Raw genomic sequence first — 21,651 nt, 5'->3', positions numbered from 1 at the left:
GGCTGTGCTTGGCACCTCCTGAGGGGTGAAGTGGCGGACCTGTCCCCCTGGCCTCAGGGAGCAACCCCACACTGCTAGACTCCCCACCCAAGGATGGCTCTGGATTTTATTCTGAAGAAGGGAAGCCCTGGCAGGGTTTTACAGGCCTGAGAGGATGTGTGCCCAGGGAGAAAACTTTGAGGGTCTGAGGAGCCGGCTGTGAAATGAGGGCTGTCCCAGGGCTGGGCCGGCCCCGGTGTCATGTGGCAGGACCAAGCTGGACACAGACCCTGGTTGGCCTCATTCCTCCCTTGCCCTAGACTGCACCCCATAAACACAGCCACTCAGGTCCCCCCAGCAGGGCCCAGGGGCCAGCTCTCGACCTCACCAGACACCCCTGCTCGACCACATGAGCAGGGAATGCGCCTCAGCGGGTCAGCTCATTTTGGGGTCATTAATGAAATGAGCTGTCAAATGGCTGGGGGTGGAGGGAGCCAGAGTGAAAGAATGAACTGTTCCTTGTGGAAACCCAGAGTTCCCCCAATACCCCCACGAGGGCTGAGGAGCTGGAGGGGGGTGAGGGGCCATATCCCCAACCTTCGCACCCACACTGTGTGGTCCAGCAGCTCGAGGAGCCCAGAGCCGGATTCCAGGCTTCCTATTTTTAGTTTTGCAGCTAAATGCGTGCTGTTTGTTTTATATATTTATATTCACCCGCAGAGAGCCTGCCCTGGGCCGGCTTGTAGGAAGCCCTCTTGCGGAGGGGCGGGGAGCAGCCCTCGAGCCAGCTTTCTGGGGCCACCCTTCCTTTGTGCCCATGCCGACTGCTGGAAACAGTGTGGCCTCGTGGGTGTCCTAATGGGTGGCAGCTGTTTGGGCCACACCACCCTACTCTGCACTGTGGGCCTGGTTCTGCGAGGCCTTGGCCAGAGTTCATTCACTCATTCACCAAACATAGACCCGAGCCGCACCCCACCCCCAGGTGCCAGACAGCGAGAAGAAAAGGCACATAAGTCACAGCCATGCCCTTGAGGAGCTCATAGGGCAGAGAGACAGGAAAACGGTGTCACCCATGGGCTGCTTGGGTGGGTGAGACAGTGTGCAGAGATGAGTAGACATTCCAGAGAGGCGGCAGGAAGGCCTTCTAAGCAGAAGGAACAACACAGCCTGGAGGGCAGGAGTGTGGCTGAGCTAGAGAGGACGGCAGGCGGGGGAGGTGGAATGATGCTGATGTGACGGGAGGCAAGCAGGTCCAGGTCACGGGCCCTGAGGCCAAGCTGAGAGACTCAGATTTGGTCCTGGGGGCACTAGGGAGCCCAGGTAAGGTGCTGTGGCATGTTCTGGTGGGTGTGTGTGGGAGGGGAGTGCTGTGGCAGTGTGGAGTGTGTGCTGCATGGGGGTGCTGCGGCCTGTTTGCAGGCTACTGCAATAGTCCAGGCAAAGGAGGGTGAAGCTTGTGCAAAATGGTGTGAAGGGGAGCTAAGTGGTCCTAAGGCCTCTTTAGCACTGAAGTTACAGGAAGGACCGAATGCCCCCACCCTCAGGTTTAAGTGTCTCTTGGTTTCTCGGGGACCATGGCATTTGATGGAACCACTGTGGACACAGTTCTGTAATAATAGTTTTTGTATTGCCAATTGTGCAGTCACACCAGCCCTGCCCTCTCCCCGACTTCCCCATCCCACAGGTTTTTAGTGAAGTTTCATGTCCTGCTTCGTGACAACCCCCTGACCACACCTGGGGCCACGTGCAGCCTCCTTACAAAAAGGTCCAGGGCTCAGACCCTGGTCCAGTCACCCAACTCTTCTCCATCCATGACCCGAAGATGTAATGACTGCAAGACCCTGAGTCTGAGGTTCCCAAGTTCTATATATTAAGTTTTAAAGTCATATTTTAGCCCTGGCTGGTGTGGCTCAGTGGATTGAGCACAGGCCTGAGAACCAAAGGGTCACCGGTTCAATACCCAGTCAGGGCACATACCTAGGTTGCGGGCCAGGTCCCCAGTAGGAGGCATGCAAGAGGCAACCACCACACATTGATGTTTCTTTCCCTCTCTTTCTCCCTCCCCTCCCCTCTCTCTAAAAATAAATAAAAATCTATTTAAAAATCCTATAAAATCACATTTTAAAATTACACTAAATAACACATAATTATGGGAGAGAAAGATAATATAGATTAGCAACAAGAACATGAGAAAAATTATTCATAATCCCACCCCTTCAGAGATAACCATCGCTAATATTTTCAGGGCTTTCTCCCCATTCAGATCTTTATTTTCTATAAATATGTAAATACTTTCATAGGAATAAACATTTTTCTAGCCAGGTACACATTGTGTATACAGTATGTCAATTAAGCTAATTTAAAAATAGAAATAAAAGTAATGTAGAATGAAATCACTGGAAAGATAGGGTTATAGTTGTTTTGTCCTTTATATTTTTTGGTGTTTTCTTTTTTTAAAAAAAGATTTTATTTACTTATTTTCAGAGAGAGGGGAAGGGAGGAAGAGAGGGAGAGAAACATCAATGTGCGGTTGCCTCTTGCACACCCCCTACCGGGGGTGGGGGTGCGGGGACCTGGCCCTCAGCCCAGGGGTGTGCCCTGACTGGGAATCGAACCGGCAACACTTTGGTTCTCAGGCCAGTGCTCAATCAGCTGAGCCACATCAGCCAGGGCTATTTTTTGGTGTTTTCCAAGTTTTCTAAATTGAGCACATTTGTTAAAGGTATAGTATATTTAACTTCTAGACCTAGAAGTTAGACCTCGGATAAGTATCCGAGCAGAAGAGCTCAAGAGCATGCTTGGACCAACTCATTTGACATTAGCTGCTGTGTCACCTCTTCTAGGTAGCTTTCCCTGATAAGCCCATGCTGGGCTCAGTGCCTTCTCTGTACGTTTATCTTTAGAATAACAACAACTAATACTGCATGCCAGGCACTATATTAATATTTTATCATTTTTAGCTCAGCCTGTTAAGGTATGTACCACCATTACCCCCATTTCACAGATGAGAAAACTGAGGAATTAGGACGGACTCCCCTCTCAATCCGAACAAGGGCAGAGCAATACCTGAAAAGGTCCAACTTAAGTTTCTCATCAGCTGGAGGTTATTGGAGGCTCAAAGGAAGAGTTAAATTAACTTTACAAAACAGGTGCTGTTTCTTGCACCCCTGAGTCTGTGCCCCATGACCTGTACTCGCTACAAAGACTGATCACCAAGGGGAAGAAGAAAGGAAAGAGAATGAAAAAATGCCTTCTTTTTTTCTTTTCTTTTTTTTTTTTTTTAAAGCACAAGCAGAAAGGACACAGTCTTTACAGCCCTTTCTCTGCTTCTGAGAGTGATTGTGTCTGCCTCTCTGAATTGTGATGCCAAGATTCCACAAATTTTGAAGTCAACATACAGAACTCACTGTGTCTGGACCCTGCGGTGACCCCCACCCACCCTGCCGCACTCAAGGGGACGCCGTGTGTATGAGGCCCCGGCCTCTTGGCGGCCCGGCTCCCTCAGCCTGGATACGCACACAGAGGGAGTATCGGCAGAGGTGGCAGCTTCCCCCCGCCATCTCACACAAGTTCCATTTCTTTTTCCATGGAAACAACTCAGTCCTAAATCACCGACGCCTGAAATTAGAAAAATACGAGGCCCATATTATCATAAAACTATTTTAACACAGTGGGGCCCTCTCGGTGGCAGGAGGGGTGGCCGAGAGCTGCGCGGCAGCCCCTTCCAGTTGCAGCCCCTGGAAATGCGCAGAGGGACGAGAAATTTGGTTTTCATTAGCAGCGAATGTGAAGAGTTCTGTCGCTCTGAATGGACCTTTGATTCTGGCTGGCGGTGGAATCTGTCCAGGACCCAGTGAGTTTTGTTTTGCTTTGTTTTTTTTTTCATATAAAACGGGCCAGGCCCTTGCAGCTTATATCTCCCTGAACTACACGGGCACCGGGCAACACCCCAACCTCTTGACTTCTAAAGTCAACAGCCGGGGCCGGCAGGAGGGTCACTCGAGACCATTTGGCTTTATTGACTCTGAGGTTTTATTAAAAATGTTATGGTTCCTTGAGGTCTGCGCCAGACCCAACAAAAAGACCGGCCGGGGAGGGGCTGGTACGGGCCAAGGGGATTTTCACCACCTGGAAGACGGCCCACTGTGACCTGTCTTCTCCCACCCAGTGACCCTCAGAAATGGCCTTCACTTTGGAGTCTCCGCAGAAAACCCTCTTTCTTCCTTCCTGTCTACTTCAAGTGGAGGAACGCGGGCCTGCTCTCCTCCTATTCAACATATACTGGTGAAGCTCCTCCTCCTGCGTTGGGTGCTGGGGATGCAGCTAGCTGTGAATTAGTCAACGCCCCCCATTGGACAGAGGTCACAGACAAACTAATAAATACAGGGTGTGACGTGATTTCAGACAGCAGTCAGGGCTATGAAAAATGAAATGGGAGGACATGATGGGGGAAGCCCGGGGGTTACAGGTGACATTAGGTAAGGTGGGCAGAGATGGTCCCTCTCCGAGGTGACTGCAGACTCCCATGAGCTTAGCCGGTACGGCCCAACTTCAGCTACTGTGCTAGATGCGGTGTCCTTAACTGGGGCAGGTCAGCAGGGTGTCTGGAATTTGTGGTGCTGCTACTGATTTGGCAAAGATTTTCTTCCCGATGCCCACCAGCAGAGAGGAGACCTCTCTGCTGCATGCCTCTCCATGGTAGGGGCAGCCGAGCACCTTCACAGCCCGGCCCAGGGGGGCTCTGCTCACTGTTCCCCCTCGTAAGGTCATTGCCAGGGACTCTCTCCGGTCAGGCTGCCCAGAAGCAGATGCAGAGCTGGGGATTGGTGTGGGATGGGCTTTCAGAAAGTGGGACAGAGCAGGGAAGAAAGCTGACCCACAGGGCCTTTGGGCTGGAGACTGGCCTCATGCTGGCCTCACAGGGCCTCTGGACCACGAATTGCCCCCCAGGGCAGTCACCCCAGGGCAGGCAGCCACACAGTGTGGGTGGCCGGCCCCCTGCAGGGGTGTGACTTCCCTGGTAAGATCGCTACTATTAGGCAGAGCTCAGTGCTCCAGAGAAGGGGGTAGATACGAACTGTTAGCGGCCAACACTCGCGTGATGTCCACGTGGTGGACCTGGCCAATGTCGGTGGGATGACAAGGTGATCAAGGACACTGTAGCAGATGCTGCTGGAAAACGACCCCCACACCAAGCCATCACCTCTAAGACAAAAGACAAGTTGACGCAAGGTGACAAAAAATGCACCCCCCCCAAAATATAATGTCCGTGTTCTAATCCCTGAAATCCATGAATATCACCTGATTTGGAAAATGGGTCTTTACAGACGTAATTAAGTTAGAGCTGTCAAGATGGGGATGACCCAAGCACGTCCCAAATCTAATGACTAATGTCCTTGTAAGAGACACACAGAAAGAAGAGGATACAAAGTGACCGCAGAGGCAGAGTCTGGAGCCAACATCTTGATTTCAGACTTCTGACCTCCAGCACTTGGGGAGAATGCATTTCTATTGTTCTAAGCCACCCCCTCGGGCCTCTTTGAGGTTTGGAGTGGCCTAAGCCACACTTGGGGATACTCTTCCGACCTGTTTATTAGGAGATCATAAAGCTGTCGGTTTTTCGTTGTGTTGAAGTGCTCATAACACAAACCTCGCCATCCCGACCATCCAAGTGTGCAGTTCAGGGTGTTAAATCCATTCGCATCGTTATGTGACCACGCCGTTCATTCTGTCACTCTGGTCATTTTGTACAGCAGGGACTCTGCGTTCATGGAACATTAACCCCCCATTCCCCTTCCCCTTTCCCCTGGCAGCCATCATTCTACGTTCTGTCTCGGTGATGTTTATTGCTCTGTGTCACACGGTGTTGTCTTTTTGTGACAAGCTGATTTCATGTAACATAATGCCCTCAAGGTTCGTCCGTGCTGTCACATGTGACAGGATCTCCTCGTATTCTAAGGGTGCATAACACACCATTGTGTAGAAGTACAACACTTTGCTTATCCATCTATTCATCCTTTTTTTTTTTTGAGATTTTATTTACTTATTTTCAGAGAGGGGGGAGGGGAGGGAGAAAGAGGGAGAGAAACATCCATGTGTGGTTGCCTCTCTAGCACCCCCTACTGGAGACCTGGCCTGCAACCCAGGCGCGTGCCCTGACTGGGAATTGAACTGGCGACCCTGTGGTTTGCAGTCTGGCACTCAATCTACAAAGCCCTACCACCAGCCAGGGCTTATCCATCTTTTTTTTTGGGGGGGGGGAGGTTTAGAACACAACTTTATTTTTATTATTATTTTTTTTAAGACTACACTGAGTTTTTTAGACCTCTGGTTTCTTTAAAAAAAATTTTTTTTTATTGTTATCCAGTTATAATTGTCTGCATTATCCATCTATTTTAAATAACATTGCTATAAACATGGGTGTAGAAGTGTCTCTTCAGAACCTTCTTTTCCACTCTCTTGGGTTATATACCCAGAAGAGGAATTGCTGAGTTATATGCTGATTCTATTTTTAATTTTCGAGGTGCTGCCATGCTGTTTTCCATGGTGGCTGTACGGTTGACATTCCCACCCTCAGTGCACAAGGGTTCCAGTTTCCTCACGCCTTCACTGACCTTTGCCACACGATGCTGCCAGTTTTGAGACAAAGCAAGAGATAACCCTGCAGAGGTCCGAGCTTCAGGGTGAGCTTCCCTGGTCTTTAAGCCACTTGACCAAGAACATAGCCAGGAATACTGGGCGGAGTCTTTGGCAAAGCCCGGTGGAAGAGTGCTAGTGAAGACCGCTAGAATTTTCTGCAGCAAAGAACTATCTCCCCTTTGAAAAACAACCTCGGCATGCAACTGGATTGTGATAGAGACCGAGCGCCTGCCCATGCAGCACCAAGCGGCTGTGTTTCCTGAGCTTCCATCGTGAGCTGCGTATTATCAGATCCAGCAAGTCGTCATAGAAGGGGCGCCACAGCAACCGTTACAGATGGAAGTGATGCGTTTGGAATTGGGACAGGGCGAGTCCTGAGAACTTAAGGAGGTCCCACGAAGAGGCGCCAGGTCCCCATGCCACCTACTTCCGTTGCATCTACACCTATCCCTCAGCAACACACAGGTAGCCTCTTGGTCACAGTTCCTAATAGTCAGCTGTCAGAGGAGTAAGGGACATGGGTCTGGTTCATGGGCTGGCACATGGGACGATGAGCAATAGATGTCATCCCTTCATATGGTGGAAGGAGGGCAACACATGAGCATTAACTCCCGGCTGGTCGGTCGGCAGCATGAAGAACAAGATTAGAAGACCTTAGGAGCCGTGGTTGGGGGAGGCCTGCCTGATGTGTGGGAGACCCCTCAGTGCTCCCAGAGCTTTGTTCCCAACTACAGGCAAGCGAGCTGGGCTTTCACACTCCTGCACGCACGCCAGCCAGTCGTTCTCACGCGAAGGTGGACCCCAGGGGACACATATGCCCAGGCGCTTCTGGCTGCTGTGTGCAGGGATGCAAAGCAGCTCTGGGAGCTTGAGGGGAGATCTCCAAAGAGTCGCAGGTGCAGGTTGTCAGAAGCAAAAGAGGGGCTCACAGAAATGGGTGTCAGCTCCAGCCTCCTTCCCAAGTACGCCCTCCACGCTTCCTGCTGCCCTGGGTTGCAGCGTCCCCTCTGAAATTCCCATCCTTCTTAGTGTCACCCTATTTGTGTATAGGGTCACTGCAGATGTAGTGCAGACAAGATGAGGTCATGCTGGAGTAGAGTGGCTCCTTATCCGATGCGGCTGGCGTCCTCGTGAGAGGAGAGGAGACATGGAGGTAATGAAGACACAGGAAGAAGGGGTCACATGAAGAAAAAGGCAGAGATTGGGGTGATGTTCCTACAAGTCAGGGGCCACCGCGGACTGCCAGTGGCTGCCAGAAGCCAGAAGGGAGGCACGGGACAGATTCTCCCTCACAGCATCCAAAGGAACCAACTCTGCCAACCCTTTGATTTCGAATTTCCAGTCTTCAAAACTATGAGAGAATACATTTCTGTTGTTTTAAGTCACCCGGTGTGTGGCATATTTCTATGGCAGCCCCAGGAAATGAATATACCTGGACCACCTTGGTGACAGGTAACAGAGACAGCACTCGGAGCCACTGAACTCTGCCAGGGAGGTCAACAGGCCTGCGTGCCATCGTTCGGCCAGAGGGACTCAGGAAGATACTTACATTCCAAAAGGAGAAAAGGAAAAACCACACTCTTCCACTACCCTCCAGGTGGTGAGAAGCTGCCGCCCCTCCCAACAGGAAGCCGGGTTCAGGCAGTGCCATTAGGTAAGGCTGGAAAACATACCCAAATGCTCCTGAGGTTGTTTTTGGAACCATATCTGGCCAGATGGTAGAGGCGTTGGGCTTGGCAGCTGGACCAAGGCCCAGGTGGGGGAAGAGGAGGGAGCAGCTGGGTACCAGGTGAACAATCGAGGGAGGGGTCGCTCCCCTTTGCTCCCGGAGGCCCCTTGCTCATGAATGCAGATCGAGGGAGAGCAGAGGAGGGTCTTGCCAAGTTGTCTCTCTGGGTGGGACCCCAGCAGCCATATTGCCTCCATTCTGTTACCTTTTATTGAACAGAGCGTCTCTCAGGCCAGAGGAAACCTCAAAGAGCAAGAACCCACTAGAAATGGTGTCTCCCCAAACTTCGCTCACTCAAGTTCCATCTTCTCACTTCTTGCCACATCGGGCCCATATCAGCGAACTTGTGTTTTCCTCAACATTTTTCTTTAAAACGTTGCCTCTTTCTAGTCTCTTCAACAACCTGACATGTCCACATGCAAAAGGATGGGGTTAGACCCTACCTCACCGCGTACAGAAAAATCAGCTCAAATGCAGCAAGGGCCTAAAGCTGTAGGACTCCCAGAAGATAACATAGGAGTTAAATCTTCATGTCCTTGAATCTGGCAAAAATAATTCTTAAATATGACACCAAAGCACAAGCAACAAAAGAAAAAATAGGTAAATTGGACTTCATAAAAAAAAATATTGGAGCATCAAAAGACACTATTGACCAAGTAATCTACAGACTGAGAAAAAATGTTCATGAATTTCATATCCGATGAGGGATTCCAGAATATATAGAGAATTCCTAAAACTCAACAACAATTAGATAAACACCCTGATGCAAAAATGGGCAAAGGACTTAAATGAACATTTCTCCAGAGAAGTTATGGAAGTGGCCATGTGCGTGTGCACGCGTGTGCATGTGTGTGCGTGTGTGCGCGCGTGTGTGTGTGTGCGTGTGTGCATGTGTGAGCAAAGCCACAGTGGCAGCGAGAGGGGAGACCTCCTGAGACAGCCACACATGAGAAGATGCTCAACAGCACTAATCACTAGGGAAGTACAGATCAAAACTGTAACGGGAAACCGTTACATCCACTTCACATCCACTAGAATGGCTAGAATTAAAGAACAAAAGAAAGGAGCAAGTGTTGGTGAAAGTGAAGAAATCAGAAGCCTCATACATGGCTTGTGAAGATGTAAAATGGAGCAGCCCCTTTGGAAAACAGCCTGGCAGCTCCTCAAAAAGTTATACACAAAGCTACCACATGACCAACAATTCTGCTCCTAGATGTGTGCCCAGAAGAAATGAAAATAGGGATTCAGCCCTGGCTTGTTTGGCTCAGTGGATTGAGTGCTGGCCTGCAAACCAAAGGGTTGCTGGTTCGATTCCCAGTCAGGGCACATGCCTGGGTCGCAGGCCAGGTCCCCGGTAGGGGAAATATCAACCACACATTGATATTTCTCTCCTTCTCTTTCTCCTCCCCTTCCCCTCTCTCTAGAAATAAATAAATAAAATCTTTAAAAAAAGAAAAGAAAATAGGTATGCAAGCAAGTACTTGTTCACGAATATTTATGCACAATAGCCAAAGGGGGAAACAACCGAATACCCATCAGTGGATGAACGGGGAAACAACCTGTGATATACCCGTACCGCAGACTACTGTTCAGCAATAAAAGTGCGTGAAGGACTGATTTGTGCTACAACACGACGAACCTTGAAAGCATCGTGCTAAATGAAACAGCAGGCTGCATATTACATGAATCCATTTATACAAAATCTCCAGAATGAACGAATCCGTAAGGACAGAAAGTAGATTAGTGATTGACAAAGGCTAGGGGAAAGGGGAAAGCGGAATGACTGCTACAAAGTATAATTTGGAGGGAGGGGCAACGAAAATATTCTGGAGTTAGTTGCGTGGTTGCATAGCCTTGTGAATACACTGAAAGCCACTGAATTGTATATTCTGTAAAAGGGCCTATTGTGTGGTGTATGAATCATATCTTTACAGAAAAGCTGCCTTCAGGTCTGGAGAAACAGGGACCGGCATGGCTGAGGCTTTCACTCTCCATGTTAATGGGACCCACCTCAGAGTAACGTCGTGATCCTCAAATTTTAGGTTTCAGCAGAATCTCCTGGAGAGCTTGTTAAAATTCAAGCTGCTGGCCACATGCCCAGGGTCTCAGATTTAGTAGGAGCCCAGGAATTGGCATTTGCAACAAATCCCTGAGTGATCAGGGCCCTGCTGGTTGCACTCTGAGAACCGCTGAATTAATTAATGTGAAGTGCTTTGCGCCTGGTCCCCGATCCAGCCCTCGGCGTCACCTGAGCGCATTTTCATTATTCCCACAACCATAACCAGGAGGTTTGCCAGACCAGCGTTATTATCTTGGTTTTTCAGTTGGGGAAACTGAGGCCCAGAGAAAGCAGGACTGGAGTTGTCAGGACTGGAGGTGGCAGGGGTGGGACTGGGGCCTGAGGATCCTGGTCCAGGCTGAAGACTCTTCCCTGGCCGGGAGCCAGCACACTTCCCTCTGAATTCCCACACTCCTGAAGCACACGTCGGGTGAGGCCGGTTCCAGACACCGGAGCAAACTCCTTGCCATCTCCCTGGCTGCTCTGAGGTGTTATTTGAACCTGCGGCTCTGGATCCATTTCACTGGGGATGCTGCTTCCTGCCACCCCGTTCCCAGCCCTGGAGCAGGTCTCAGCCTGGTCCTCCCTGCCACTCCCTGCCCCTCCCTGCCCCTCCCCGGGACCCAGGCCTTGGCCCTGGCAGGCAGGGTTGCAGTGAGGCAGCCTAAACAAAGTCACAGAAGGAAGAGGAGGGGCAGGCCCCAGATTTCCAAAGGAGTCATGTAACATACTCCCAGCGAAGCCCTCAGAGCTCATGGGGAGCCTCTTTGCACGGTCATCTCATTGCTGTTCTCAGTTTTACAGAGAAGTGGCTTTGCCAGGGCAGTGGGTCTGGAGGGTTGCAGGCCTGGTCTGTCATGGGCTCATTCATGTACCTCCTGCACACTTGCTCTGTGCCAGGGTTGTGCTGGGCTTTAAGGGAACACGAAGGTGATTAAAACCCATTCGCCCAAGGTCACAGCCAGGTTAGGAAAGCAACGCTGACCCTGAAACAGTCTTCCAGGGGTGTGTCTGAGGTGCGACCCCATAAAGAACAGCTTGAACCTTCAATCACCAGAGGGCACAAGCCCAGGCTTGGTCTGCACCCAGAAGGACAGTCCCGAAGCAGCCTGAGGACCAGGGGTTTCCCACAGCGTCCCGGCCCTCTCTTTCCAGGTCGGGGCCAGAGGTAGTAGCACCTGACTGACCCCAGAAAAAATAAGCAGGACATCACCTGGCGGGGAACAAGCTGACCCATGGGACTGCTGGCTGAGAAGAAACCTGGCCCTGGGGCTTAATCATAGAGACACACTGCTTCTCAAAGGAAACCACCTCAGCAAGGGAAGGTGTTCAAGAGGGTAGCGATGCGCTGCATCTCAGGGACTCTGAGAGGCACCGTTTTCACTTTAATATCTCTGAAATCGGGTGTGTCTTATCACGGCTGCTGGCCAGAAACCTCCGGTTGGAGCTGTCATTTCCGCCCCAGGCCAAGCATCGCTGTGGTGTGGTGTGGGTTTCTGTGGCTCCGAAGAAAATCCTGGAGACAATAGAGAAGTATTCTGTCAACCTCGACCAACCATGGTTGTGGGTGCAGGGTGGGGAGGTGGTGAAGCAGGCGTGTTCAGCAGCATTCCTCCCGTGGGAGACAGAGTGGGGGCCCCGCATGCTGGCAAAGCCAGGTCAGGGCCCAGTGCCCTGGCTCCCGGTCCAGCTCTGCTTTCTTCTCAGAAATGCACTTCAGAGTGGTCCCCTTGGTGCAGAGGAGTAGGGGAGGACACAAAGGAGCCTTCTAGGGGTGTTGGGCCCAGCCCTGGTTAGAGCCAGTGGCGTGCCATTGAAGGGGATAAAAAGCTCTGTGTGGTAACATTTGCCGATTTCCATGGTGTCAATATTCCCGGCGTGGCTGATTTTAGGTGACTGACAGTTTACAGATGATTTGCAAAATTCCTGAATAGTTAACAATCAGCACACCACAGATCACAGAGGTGTGTGGACGTGGATAAAAACTCATCAGAGGTACTTAAGATCTGTGCGCTTTATTAGACGTCAGCTTTAGCTGGATGTTTTTGAAAACAGAGAGAGGGAGGAGTCTGAGTCATCAACACTTGCGGGCCCAGGAGACAAAACTGTGAAAAGTGTGAGCACTCTGAGTGAAAGCAGGGTTCTAAATGTAAAGTTTATTTTCACATAAATTTCATTTCATTTCACATAAATATTCCTTTTACGTATGCACAAGAGTGATATATACACACACACACACACATATATATGATAGGCATCTTAGTTTAATAAAAGAGCTCTTTTATTAATAAAAAATCTAAGTGATAAGAAAGCATTGTCCTAGTTTATTTGACAGTACTTTTATTTCCTGTGGCATATAAAATAGCGGCATGTCCATATTTAATGGTGTTGTAGATTTATTGAAATCTAGTAATTTTTTTTTTGGTTTTATGACTCTTCTCAAGAGTTGGTTAAACACTGAACTAAGAATCAAAAGATGAATTCTAGGTCTGGATTTGCTGCTGTGTGACCTTGGGCAAGTCGGTTGTCCTCTCTGAGCTTCAGTTTCTCTACTTCTAAAATAGAGATAATGACACTGTCGGCCTCGTATAGCTGCTGGGAGGACTGCAGGAGACCCGGTGTGTAGTTGCCATTATGATAGAAGCAAAGCACGCCGAGAACTCAACAAAAGCAGCTACGTGCTGGCGCTGTTGCCACTGGACTCTCCAAGTCTCCTTCCAGCAAACGGCCCCAAACCCCGGGTTTGCTGGGAAAGCCCACTGAGCCAGTAGAAAGGTCCTACAGATGGGAAACCGCTCTGCTCACGGAAAGCGTTGTCAGGAAGGGTCTGAAGGTTGTGGGCAACAGACAAGAAACATGTCAGGGCGGCAAGACCAGGACGGGACCGTCACCGGAGGGAAAAAGTGAAAAGGGAACCGCGAAAACACGCATCAAGGCTGAAACCCCACTTCCACTCTTGGAAACATCTGTCGATCCGTGGTTAGACCTGCTGTCCCAGCCTGGCCTCTTGGTCGTTTCGGAATGGAGAAGTGGCCATGGGAACAGCCTCTTTGTCTGTAAAGAACTGACGTAGAGGCTTGGGCAGAGGGTCCGAGAGAGGCGCCCGAAGCTGAACTGAAAGTGTTCCCAGAGAGGCCCCACCTGTGGCCCCACCCGATGCCCAGCTGTCCTGTGGCAAGACCACGTGGCCCCAGGGCATGGACATGGTCTTCGCAGCCAGGAGAAGCTGTGTTCCAATCCCAGCTCCGCCCCTCTCTGGCCCAGTGACCTTGACTACTCTCCTCTTTGAACCTCAGATTCTCCTGCTGAGAAACGGGGACAATAAAAACCTACTTTCAGGGCTGTTGGGAGGAATGAATCAGATAATGTCTGTGAGGCATATTGTAGGGGCCTTGGAGAACATCCCTTTGACGTGGTGCCAGCACCGCGAAGACAAAGCCAAATCCACCATCCTCCACACCCCTGAAAAATCGGTGGAACCAACAGGGAAATTCACGTTCTATGCGACGCGGTTTGTGCTAAACAGAGAGGGAAGCACGAGGTGCTGTGGAAGGGCACAAGGTACTGACACCCCACGTGGGGGTGCCGAGGGGCTTCCTGGAAGAGCTGAGTCACATCAGATGGGTAAAAGTTAGCTGCACAGAGGAGGGCGGGAAGGGCATTCCTGGGGATATGACTGCAGGAGCAAAGCCAGGAGGCATAAAGTAACCAACTGTCCTACTCACAGGCCTTGTGCTCCAAAGACAAACCCCTAGGAAGGGAGTCCCAGGGAAACCGAAGTTCTTCCTCTTTCTGAGCCAACGCTGGTACTCAGCTGGTAGTGAATAGCCTGCTGCTCCTCCCCCTAGAGTTGCAGAATGGGCTCCGCAGTGCCAGAGGCATTCACGGACTGCCGCCTCTAGCCTCCAACACACTCCCTCTCTGTGTTGCAGGGGACTCACGTCTGTGGACTGCCTTTCCCAGGCTCCCTTGCCAGCAGGAAACACCCTGGTCTTCTCTCTCCCTCACCCACGCCAGCTCTCCCTTTCCTCAGGGTCCCAGCTCCTCTCCTCCTTTGCCTCACCCTCATCCCCACCCCCAAACTGCCTCACTGGTTTCCCAGTTGATTGTCTGGCCCTGCCCACGGGAAAGTCATCTCCAGGGACCAGGACCTCATCTGTCACGTCTGCTGCCGTGCCCCTAGGTCTGAGAGAAGAGCGTGGCATAAATAGTCGCTTCAGGAATGAATAAGCAGCTCTGCACAGCTTACAGAGTGTTGTCCAGTCTACAACGCACTCAGTCCACACAAGCCTATAAGGTTGGCGGTTTCTCCCCGCTGCCCCCCCACTTTTGAAGATGAGTAAAGTGAACCCCAGAGAGGTGAAGAGACTTGCCTGACATCACAAAGCTACATCACAAGAAGTGGCAGAACTGAGACGTGATCCTGTGTCTTTCTGACGCCGAGTCCCTTGTTCTTCAACGTCATAGGTTCTGTCCCTGTTAACACATTCTTTGGGCTGTTCCTCCCCTGGTGTGAATCCCTGTCCAGTGGCCCAGTGGCTACTGTCGCCGACATCGTTCAGGGGCTAACAGTTCCCCACAGGGCATTCAGAGTCTACGTCCGCCTTTCCTCACCTCTCTGGGCTTCGGTTTTTTCATCTGCAAAATGGGGGTTAAAATAATCCTCACCATCTCCAACTGAGTCGGAGTTCAATGAACAGAGACTATTATTGTTACTTTATTCATATACATATATGTTAAAGTATTTCCAACATGAAAGTAGAACCTCGGTACATTCTCATTATAAAAAATAAAAACATTTCAAGTAAAGCTAAAGAGTTCCTGGCAACCACGGTTGGTTTGATGATTTCCAGATCTTTTCCTCCTCATCTGGAGAGATAAGGGGAGCGATGAGATAAGCCTCACCATCCCCTCGAGTGCGGTTTTAACTTGGTTTTCCCACTCAGCCCTGTCTCCGAGATGTCCTGTGTTTTCCCTCCTGCTTCCACTTTGACCTTCGCCGGTCTGTGATGAGAGCTGGAAGGCAATATCTCCATTTTACAGATGGAAAAACCGAAGTTCCAAAAAGTAAATGACACCTGTACAAGGTCACACAGGAGGAAGGGGTGGGGCCACATCCCAAAGCAGGGTCTTTGACTCTGTTATGGCTGAAGACGTGTCTTCTGGGATGAGCTGCCCACTCAGGGACAGACTGCTCGGCCCAGCTTCCTTCGTTCATTCCTTCATTCCTTCATTCAGCCTTTGCCGAGTGCCTGCCATCAGCTAGGTAGGGCCTCCTGCTCAGGTAGAGTTTAAAACTGGCCTGAAGCAACTAACATTCCAGAAGGGGGATGAGAAATCCATAGCTGCTCCCAAGACAGTGCGAGTGGCGTCCTTCCTGTCGGGGGACAGATTCCAGCGAGGAGAGGAGAGGACTCCCCGCAGGCATCTTCATGCCTGCACTGTTCATAGCGTTAGGGACAAACACACATTTCTTTTGTTACTAAAAAGATAAAAAAAACACAAACCCAGTGGAAGTCCACAGACAGCAGCATAGCTGGCCAGGTAAAGCCAAATGAGAGACTAGGCTTTGCGAGGGGGCCCCCCAAACCCCCTGGGATCTAAGACACCCGCTCCCAGGCAAAGTCTCAGGTTGTGAAGTGGTAAAAGGGAAGCGAGGAACTGTCAGCAGCTCAGGCCATTAAAAAGGCCCCGAAACCCAGAGGTCATTTCCGCCTGCAGTGGATGTATTTATTTTATGTATCTGGCCAAACGGAGGGGAGAAACCCAGGCTGCGGAGTGGAGGGGCCGAGAGAAAAAGGGGAAAAAAGAAAACAGCGTGAAGTGGTGTTTTACGAGCAGCACTAAATCCCCCACACACCGTATCTCACAGCCCGCTAAGGAGGAAGACTCCGGAAAGTCTGGGGAACTGAGTCAGGGGAGCTGCAGGAAATCGGGAAAAGGGGGACAAAAATGCATGTGTGCCCCCCCACACTCGCACATGTACGCACATGTACACTCCCACACACATTCACACTTTCCCACACTCACACATACACATTCACATACTTGTACACCTCACACAATCACATGCCCCCACACCTGCTCATACACACATTCACACACACATTCACATACTCGCACACCTCGCACGTTCGCACACATGCTCATACACACATGCACACATATGCACACACAGTCACCCACATTCACACGCCCACAGCCGCTCTGACAAACAAAAGGAGCTGGGGGAGAAGACAGACTCCTCGAGGAACCATCCCAGGAAAAGTCCTTTGGTTTCGAACTTCCCGCGGTCAGGGGCCTTGGGCAGCCAGGGAGAGGCGGTCTCTGTCAGAGCCTCAGCTCAGCTTCGCAAAACTCCCCAGGGCGCGGCCACCTGCGGGGAGCACCAGGGTCTCACTTCCATGTCCTCCACTGCCCCCTCCCGCAGGGCCTGGGAGCTGAACCTGGCACAAGACCTTGTCCCCCTGCCCCTGACCCCTACATACACACCCCCCACTTTAATTTCTTTTCCTCTGGGTGGAGGACATCTTGACCAACCATCAAAACCATCAAAACTTCTTTGTTTTCCAAAATTGCTGGTCCCCAGCCCTGGGCTGCAGTGGAAGACACTTCTCCCCCAACACCTGGCGATGTAGGAGGGCCCGATGATGCTTGTAAGCACCAAGCACTGTGCCCGCTATAGCACGTCTTGGCAAATGGGCCGCGTTATTTTTCATGTCATGATATTATCATCAGCAGGGACCTTGGGAGGGCCTGTATCTTAGGGGTGGGGGGACAGGGAACAAAAGGACAGAGGAAGCCAGAGCAGGAGCGCTCGGGGAGGGAGAGCAGACACAGTGTCAGTGTCGGGGCCTGAGCAGCTGGGAGGGAGGGTCTGCTACCAGGTGGGCCTCGCGCAGCAGAGGGAGGGGTGAGTGCCTGAAGTCGCTCAGCTCACCGGGAGGGGCAGTCAGAACGGGAAGCTGGATGTGGACGAGAGAAGGGGCGATGGGGACGATGGGGACAGTGCACTCACTGCTGAGCGTGGGAGCGGGAAAATGCAGGTTCTGTGTCCAGAAGGAGGGGTGGAGGGGGGGCTTGGAAAGATGCCCAGTGTCCACGCAGTCGTGCGTAGAAGCTTTGCCTCAAACTGTGTGACTGTGGGCTCACTGCTGACCTCTCTGGTAGTCTGGGGATCCCATCCCCCCACAACGCTGTGGCTCAATCTGATGTTACCGACTGTGCCTAGCCTCACCCACGGCTGCCCCCTCCTCACCTCGGAGCCTCCATAACTGGGGCAACAGCCAACAATTTCTACTAATGGCCTCACCTTCCAAAACAAATAAGCCAGGACTCACAATCAAAGTGTCTGTTGGGTCTGCTGCCTGATCTCCTTTAAGCCCTGCCTGAACTCTTTTAGGCCCAATTGCACAAAACCTGCCCACGTGTGACGGTTGAGGAACAGTGCCAAGCTCTGGTGCAGCTGTAGCGGGACGTGTGTTCAGGAGGACAGGTCATCAGGCAGGTCCCAGACTGGCGAGGGCCGATTCCAAATCACTCAGGGTGCACCCCAGCCCCGTTCAAACTGCGGGGCCCCTGCAGCGAGTCTGCCAAAGTGAGCAGCGGAGTGAACAGCACGTTCCTCCAGAAGGAAATGCGGGTCTGAGCCTGCAGCAGCATGAGCCACTGTCTGGAGGATGGACTGGGCGGGGGAGTCACCAGGGCCAGCCACCTCAGAATCTGCCCCTAGCCCGAACCCCCTGCTCCTTTAGGGAATGTGAGCTGGAGGCTTCCGGAATCCTCAACAACATCCGCCGCCAACCCCCACAGCCCCGCCAGCCCAGGCTGAGAGCTAGCGATATCACCCCATTTTCTGGGAGGGCCCAGGGCAAGTCTTGCTCCCCAGCTCTCCAGGACTGCTCCCCTCGCCAGGTGCTGCGTGGGACACACCCGACCTCGCCTCCTTCCTACCAACCCTGCCCTTCATCTGATGCTGACCCCCCTTCACCTTCAGGTGACACACTTCTCCTTGGGGACCTAAAGGTCTGTACACAGTGCTGGACAGTGACGGTGGCTGAGAGGTCAGGGGCCTTGGATTCTCGTGTGCTCTTGTACACAGTGGTTCTCAACTGGGATGGGGGTGTGTCAGGGTCACCCAGTGGGGTGGGAGGCACCTGTCTGAACTCGATCAGCTCCCACCCCAGACCTGGTATGCAGGATCCCCCAGGGCCCTGGCCCTGAGTCGGGCTCCCAGGCCCCTGACAACTGTGCCCCTGACTGTGGGGCACAGTCCCATGGGCCACAAGTCCCAGGATGGAGCCCCAGTTCAGCCCCTTATGAGCTGTGCAGCCTTGAACAAATAATCGAACCTCTCTGAGTTTCTGTTCTTGTCCCCAAGGAGGGGATACTACTGGCACTTACCCTACAGGCGGCACGGAGAAACTACGAGAGAATTCGGGACAGCACTCAGGGCAGGGCTGGGCACAGAGCAAATGCCCAGCCAACGCCAGAAGCAGCACCGCTGTGGCCGAGGGCCAAGGGCCGGCTGCAAACCTCTGCCTTGCCCACTTTCAGGCTGGAGACTCAGTCTGTCCTGCCTTCCTGGCTAAACTGCCCCTCCCAGCCAGAGCTGCCATGTGCGGTCGCGTAGCAGGTGCAACTGCCCAGTGTGCCGTTGCTGCCGACGGGGCTGAGACCCACCTGGCGCCACTGCTCCGGCGGGCGGGACGCTGGCGGGCGAGCTGTGCCATGAGGGGCGAGTTTCCTAACATGCCCCAAAGCACCTACAGGGAATGACTGGAGCTCGGGAACCCGGCCCAGCTTGCCCCAGCTGCTGCCAATCAGGGGCTCTGGATCCACGTGTGCCCAGCCCTATAGTCCAGCCCCAGCTCGGCCCCCAGTGTCTGGCCCCCAGTCCCTCCCAAACAGGAACTGCCTGTCCGCAGCCCCGCCCCACACCCCCACCTCCATGGTGCACGCAGGCTGCGGAGACCTCGCTGTCTCTGCCCGGCTGGGCCATGGTCATCGAGGAGGGTGGCAGGAGCAGGCTCGGCTAGGGGGCAAAGAGAATGGTGATCCACTAGGGTTATAAAACTGTGTGTAATATATATATTTGGAGGACAACTTGGGAAATTTGAAAACCGATTTATTATTAGATGATATTAGAGTTAAGTACCTTAGGCACTGGTTATGTAGGAGAATTCACATTCTTAAAAGGTGGAGTATTTAGGGAGATGTGTCATGGTATTTACAACTTACTTTGAAATGTTTCAGCCAAAATAGAGGTATGACGAGCTAGAGATCTAACATAGGAAAGTAAGAGAAACACGCCCACGTGCCACCTACTGTCACATTGAGACGGGAGGCGTGCAGATATGTGTTGGGCTATTCTGGCATCTTTTTCACAATAAAAACTGAAATAATAATTTTTAAAAAGGAAATGGGGAGGGGGCTCCGGGGCCATGTGTGGCTGCTTTGTCCTCTCCCAACCTTTTCTCTGTCTCTGCTCCCAGGGGGGACCCTCCTGGGCAGACCCCTGCCTCCTTTGGGGGGGTGGGAGTTCTTCCCAGGGTGACACACGAGAGCCACTCAGAAGCCAGTGACCTGAGAAGGGTGGGCCATCATCCTTCAGAACAGTGACAAGAAGCTCACGTCCCCATCACCTCCTCACTCTCAAGTGACTCCTTTTGGGGTGAGAAATTCTAGAGAAAGATGTTCCTGCTGTATGTTGCATAATAAAAATGGAAAGAACCTAACTGCCCATCGGCAGGGGGTTGGAGGCATACATTAATCGCTGTGTATCTGCATATTCTGACATAAAGCTCTGTCCGCGCTATTCTGAGTGAACAAGCAAGTTGAAGAAAAACTTGTATAATATGATGTTTTTAGAAGAAAACAGCAGATCTAGAAGATCATTGTGTATTTCTAGAGAAAGGTCTGGAAGGTGGTCCCCTGCACCCTTCCCAGAGGTCACGTGTGGCGAGTGAAGACGAAGAGAATCTTTCGCTTTTCACGTCGAACGCACGTGCATTGCTGGAATCTGTTTTACAGTTCTGAATGGCACGGGCCTCAGAGCTCTTGCTACATGTCACACGAAATGCCAATGCTGCCTAATACGCTACCTGATACTCACGAAGCACCTGTTGTGTGCCAAGAACTGTTCTAAAGGCTTCATGCCTATTAACTCATTTGATCAACATAATTTAATTCACACATTATTACTGTCTTTCCCAGTTAGAGACGAGTGAGGCCCAGAACAGTTAAGTGACTTGCCCGAGGTCACAGAGCCAGAAAGTGGCGGAGTTAGGGTTAGAACCTGGGCAGTCCCTCTCTACCAACAGTGCCATAGCAATTCCATTATATCACGGAAAGGCCCAGAGACAGGAAGTGCCCAAAGTGTGGATGAGTTTGGCCAGGGACTTGCAGGGGAGCGGGGAAGAGTGAAGGCCAGTCCTGCTGTCGGTGGGGCTCCCGGTCCTGCTCTTTGCAGGCGGTGAGGACTGAGTCTGGAATCCTATCTGCTTCACACGTGCAGCGAAAGGTGGGTCCGGCCTGAAGACCCCGGTCCCAGCTGGGACTCGATGGCTGCAGGGCTCGTCCCAACCCCAGAATCGTGGGGGCCTGGACAGAGTCGTCACACTGTCCCAGAGCCACACCTTGTAATTCTGAGAATGAGAAGTAGCCCACACTCTTAAGGAGACACACCCAAATGTTCGCAGTGGCAGATCAGGGGCGTGGAATTGTGGGTAATTTCTATTTCCTTCTTTGTACTTTCCCACAGTTTCCAAATTTTTATTCAGTGAATATGCCTCGCTATTATAATTAGAAAAAAAGTAATGTACTTTTTTTTCTCAAGGAGAAAACAAAGACCAGGAACTATTTCAGCCAGTGAGTATAAGCTGTGTGGCCCCCGTTAAGCTAAGAAAAGGAAATGGGAGAAGGAGAGAGGAGGAGACCAGCATTTGTCGGGCGCCCACTTCTGTGGTGAGTCTGGTGCTGGGGCCACTACATCCTAATGACTACCCCGGGGGTGCGGCGCTACCGTGCCCATTTTACAGACCGGGATACTGAGGCATGCAGAGGGAAAGTGACTCGCTTTGACCACTCATCACGCGCCTTCCCACGAGGTGGCAGAAAGTGCAATTTCAAAACCAGTGTGTTTTAAAACATCCAGGGGACCTATTACCCAGGGCTCTTAGGGAGGGGTCACTGGTTCTTCACGACACAGCTGCCCTCCAGTCACTGCTGTATTATGGCCCAGAAT

The sequence above is a fragment of the Desmodus rotundus genome, chromosome 3 (assembly GCF_022682495.2).
Source record: "Desmodus rotundus isolate HL8 chromosome 3, HLdesRot8A.1, whole genome shotgun sequence".
NCBI classification, from domain to species: domain Eukaryota; kingdom Metazoa; phylum Chordata; class Mammalia; order Chiroptera; family Phyllostomidae; genus Desmodus; species Desmodus rotundus.
Note: the sequence above shows the minus strand (reverse complement) of the source record.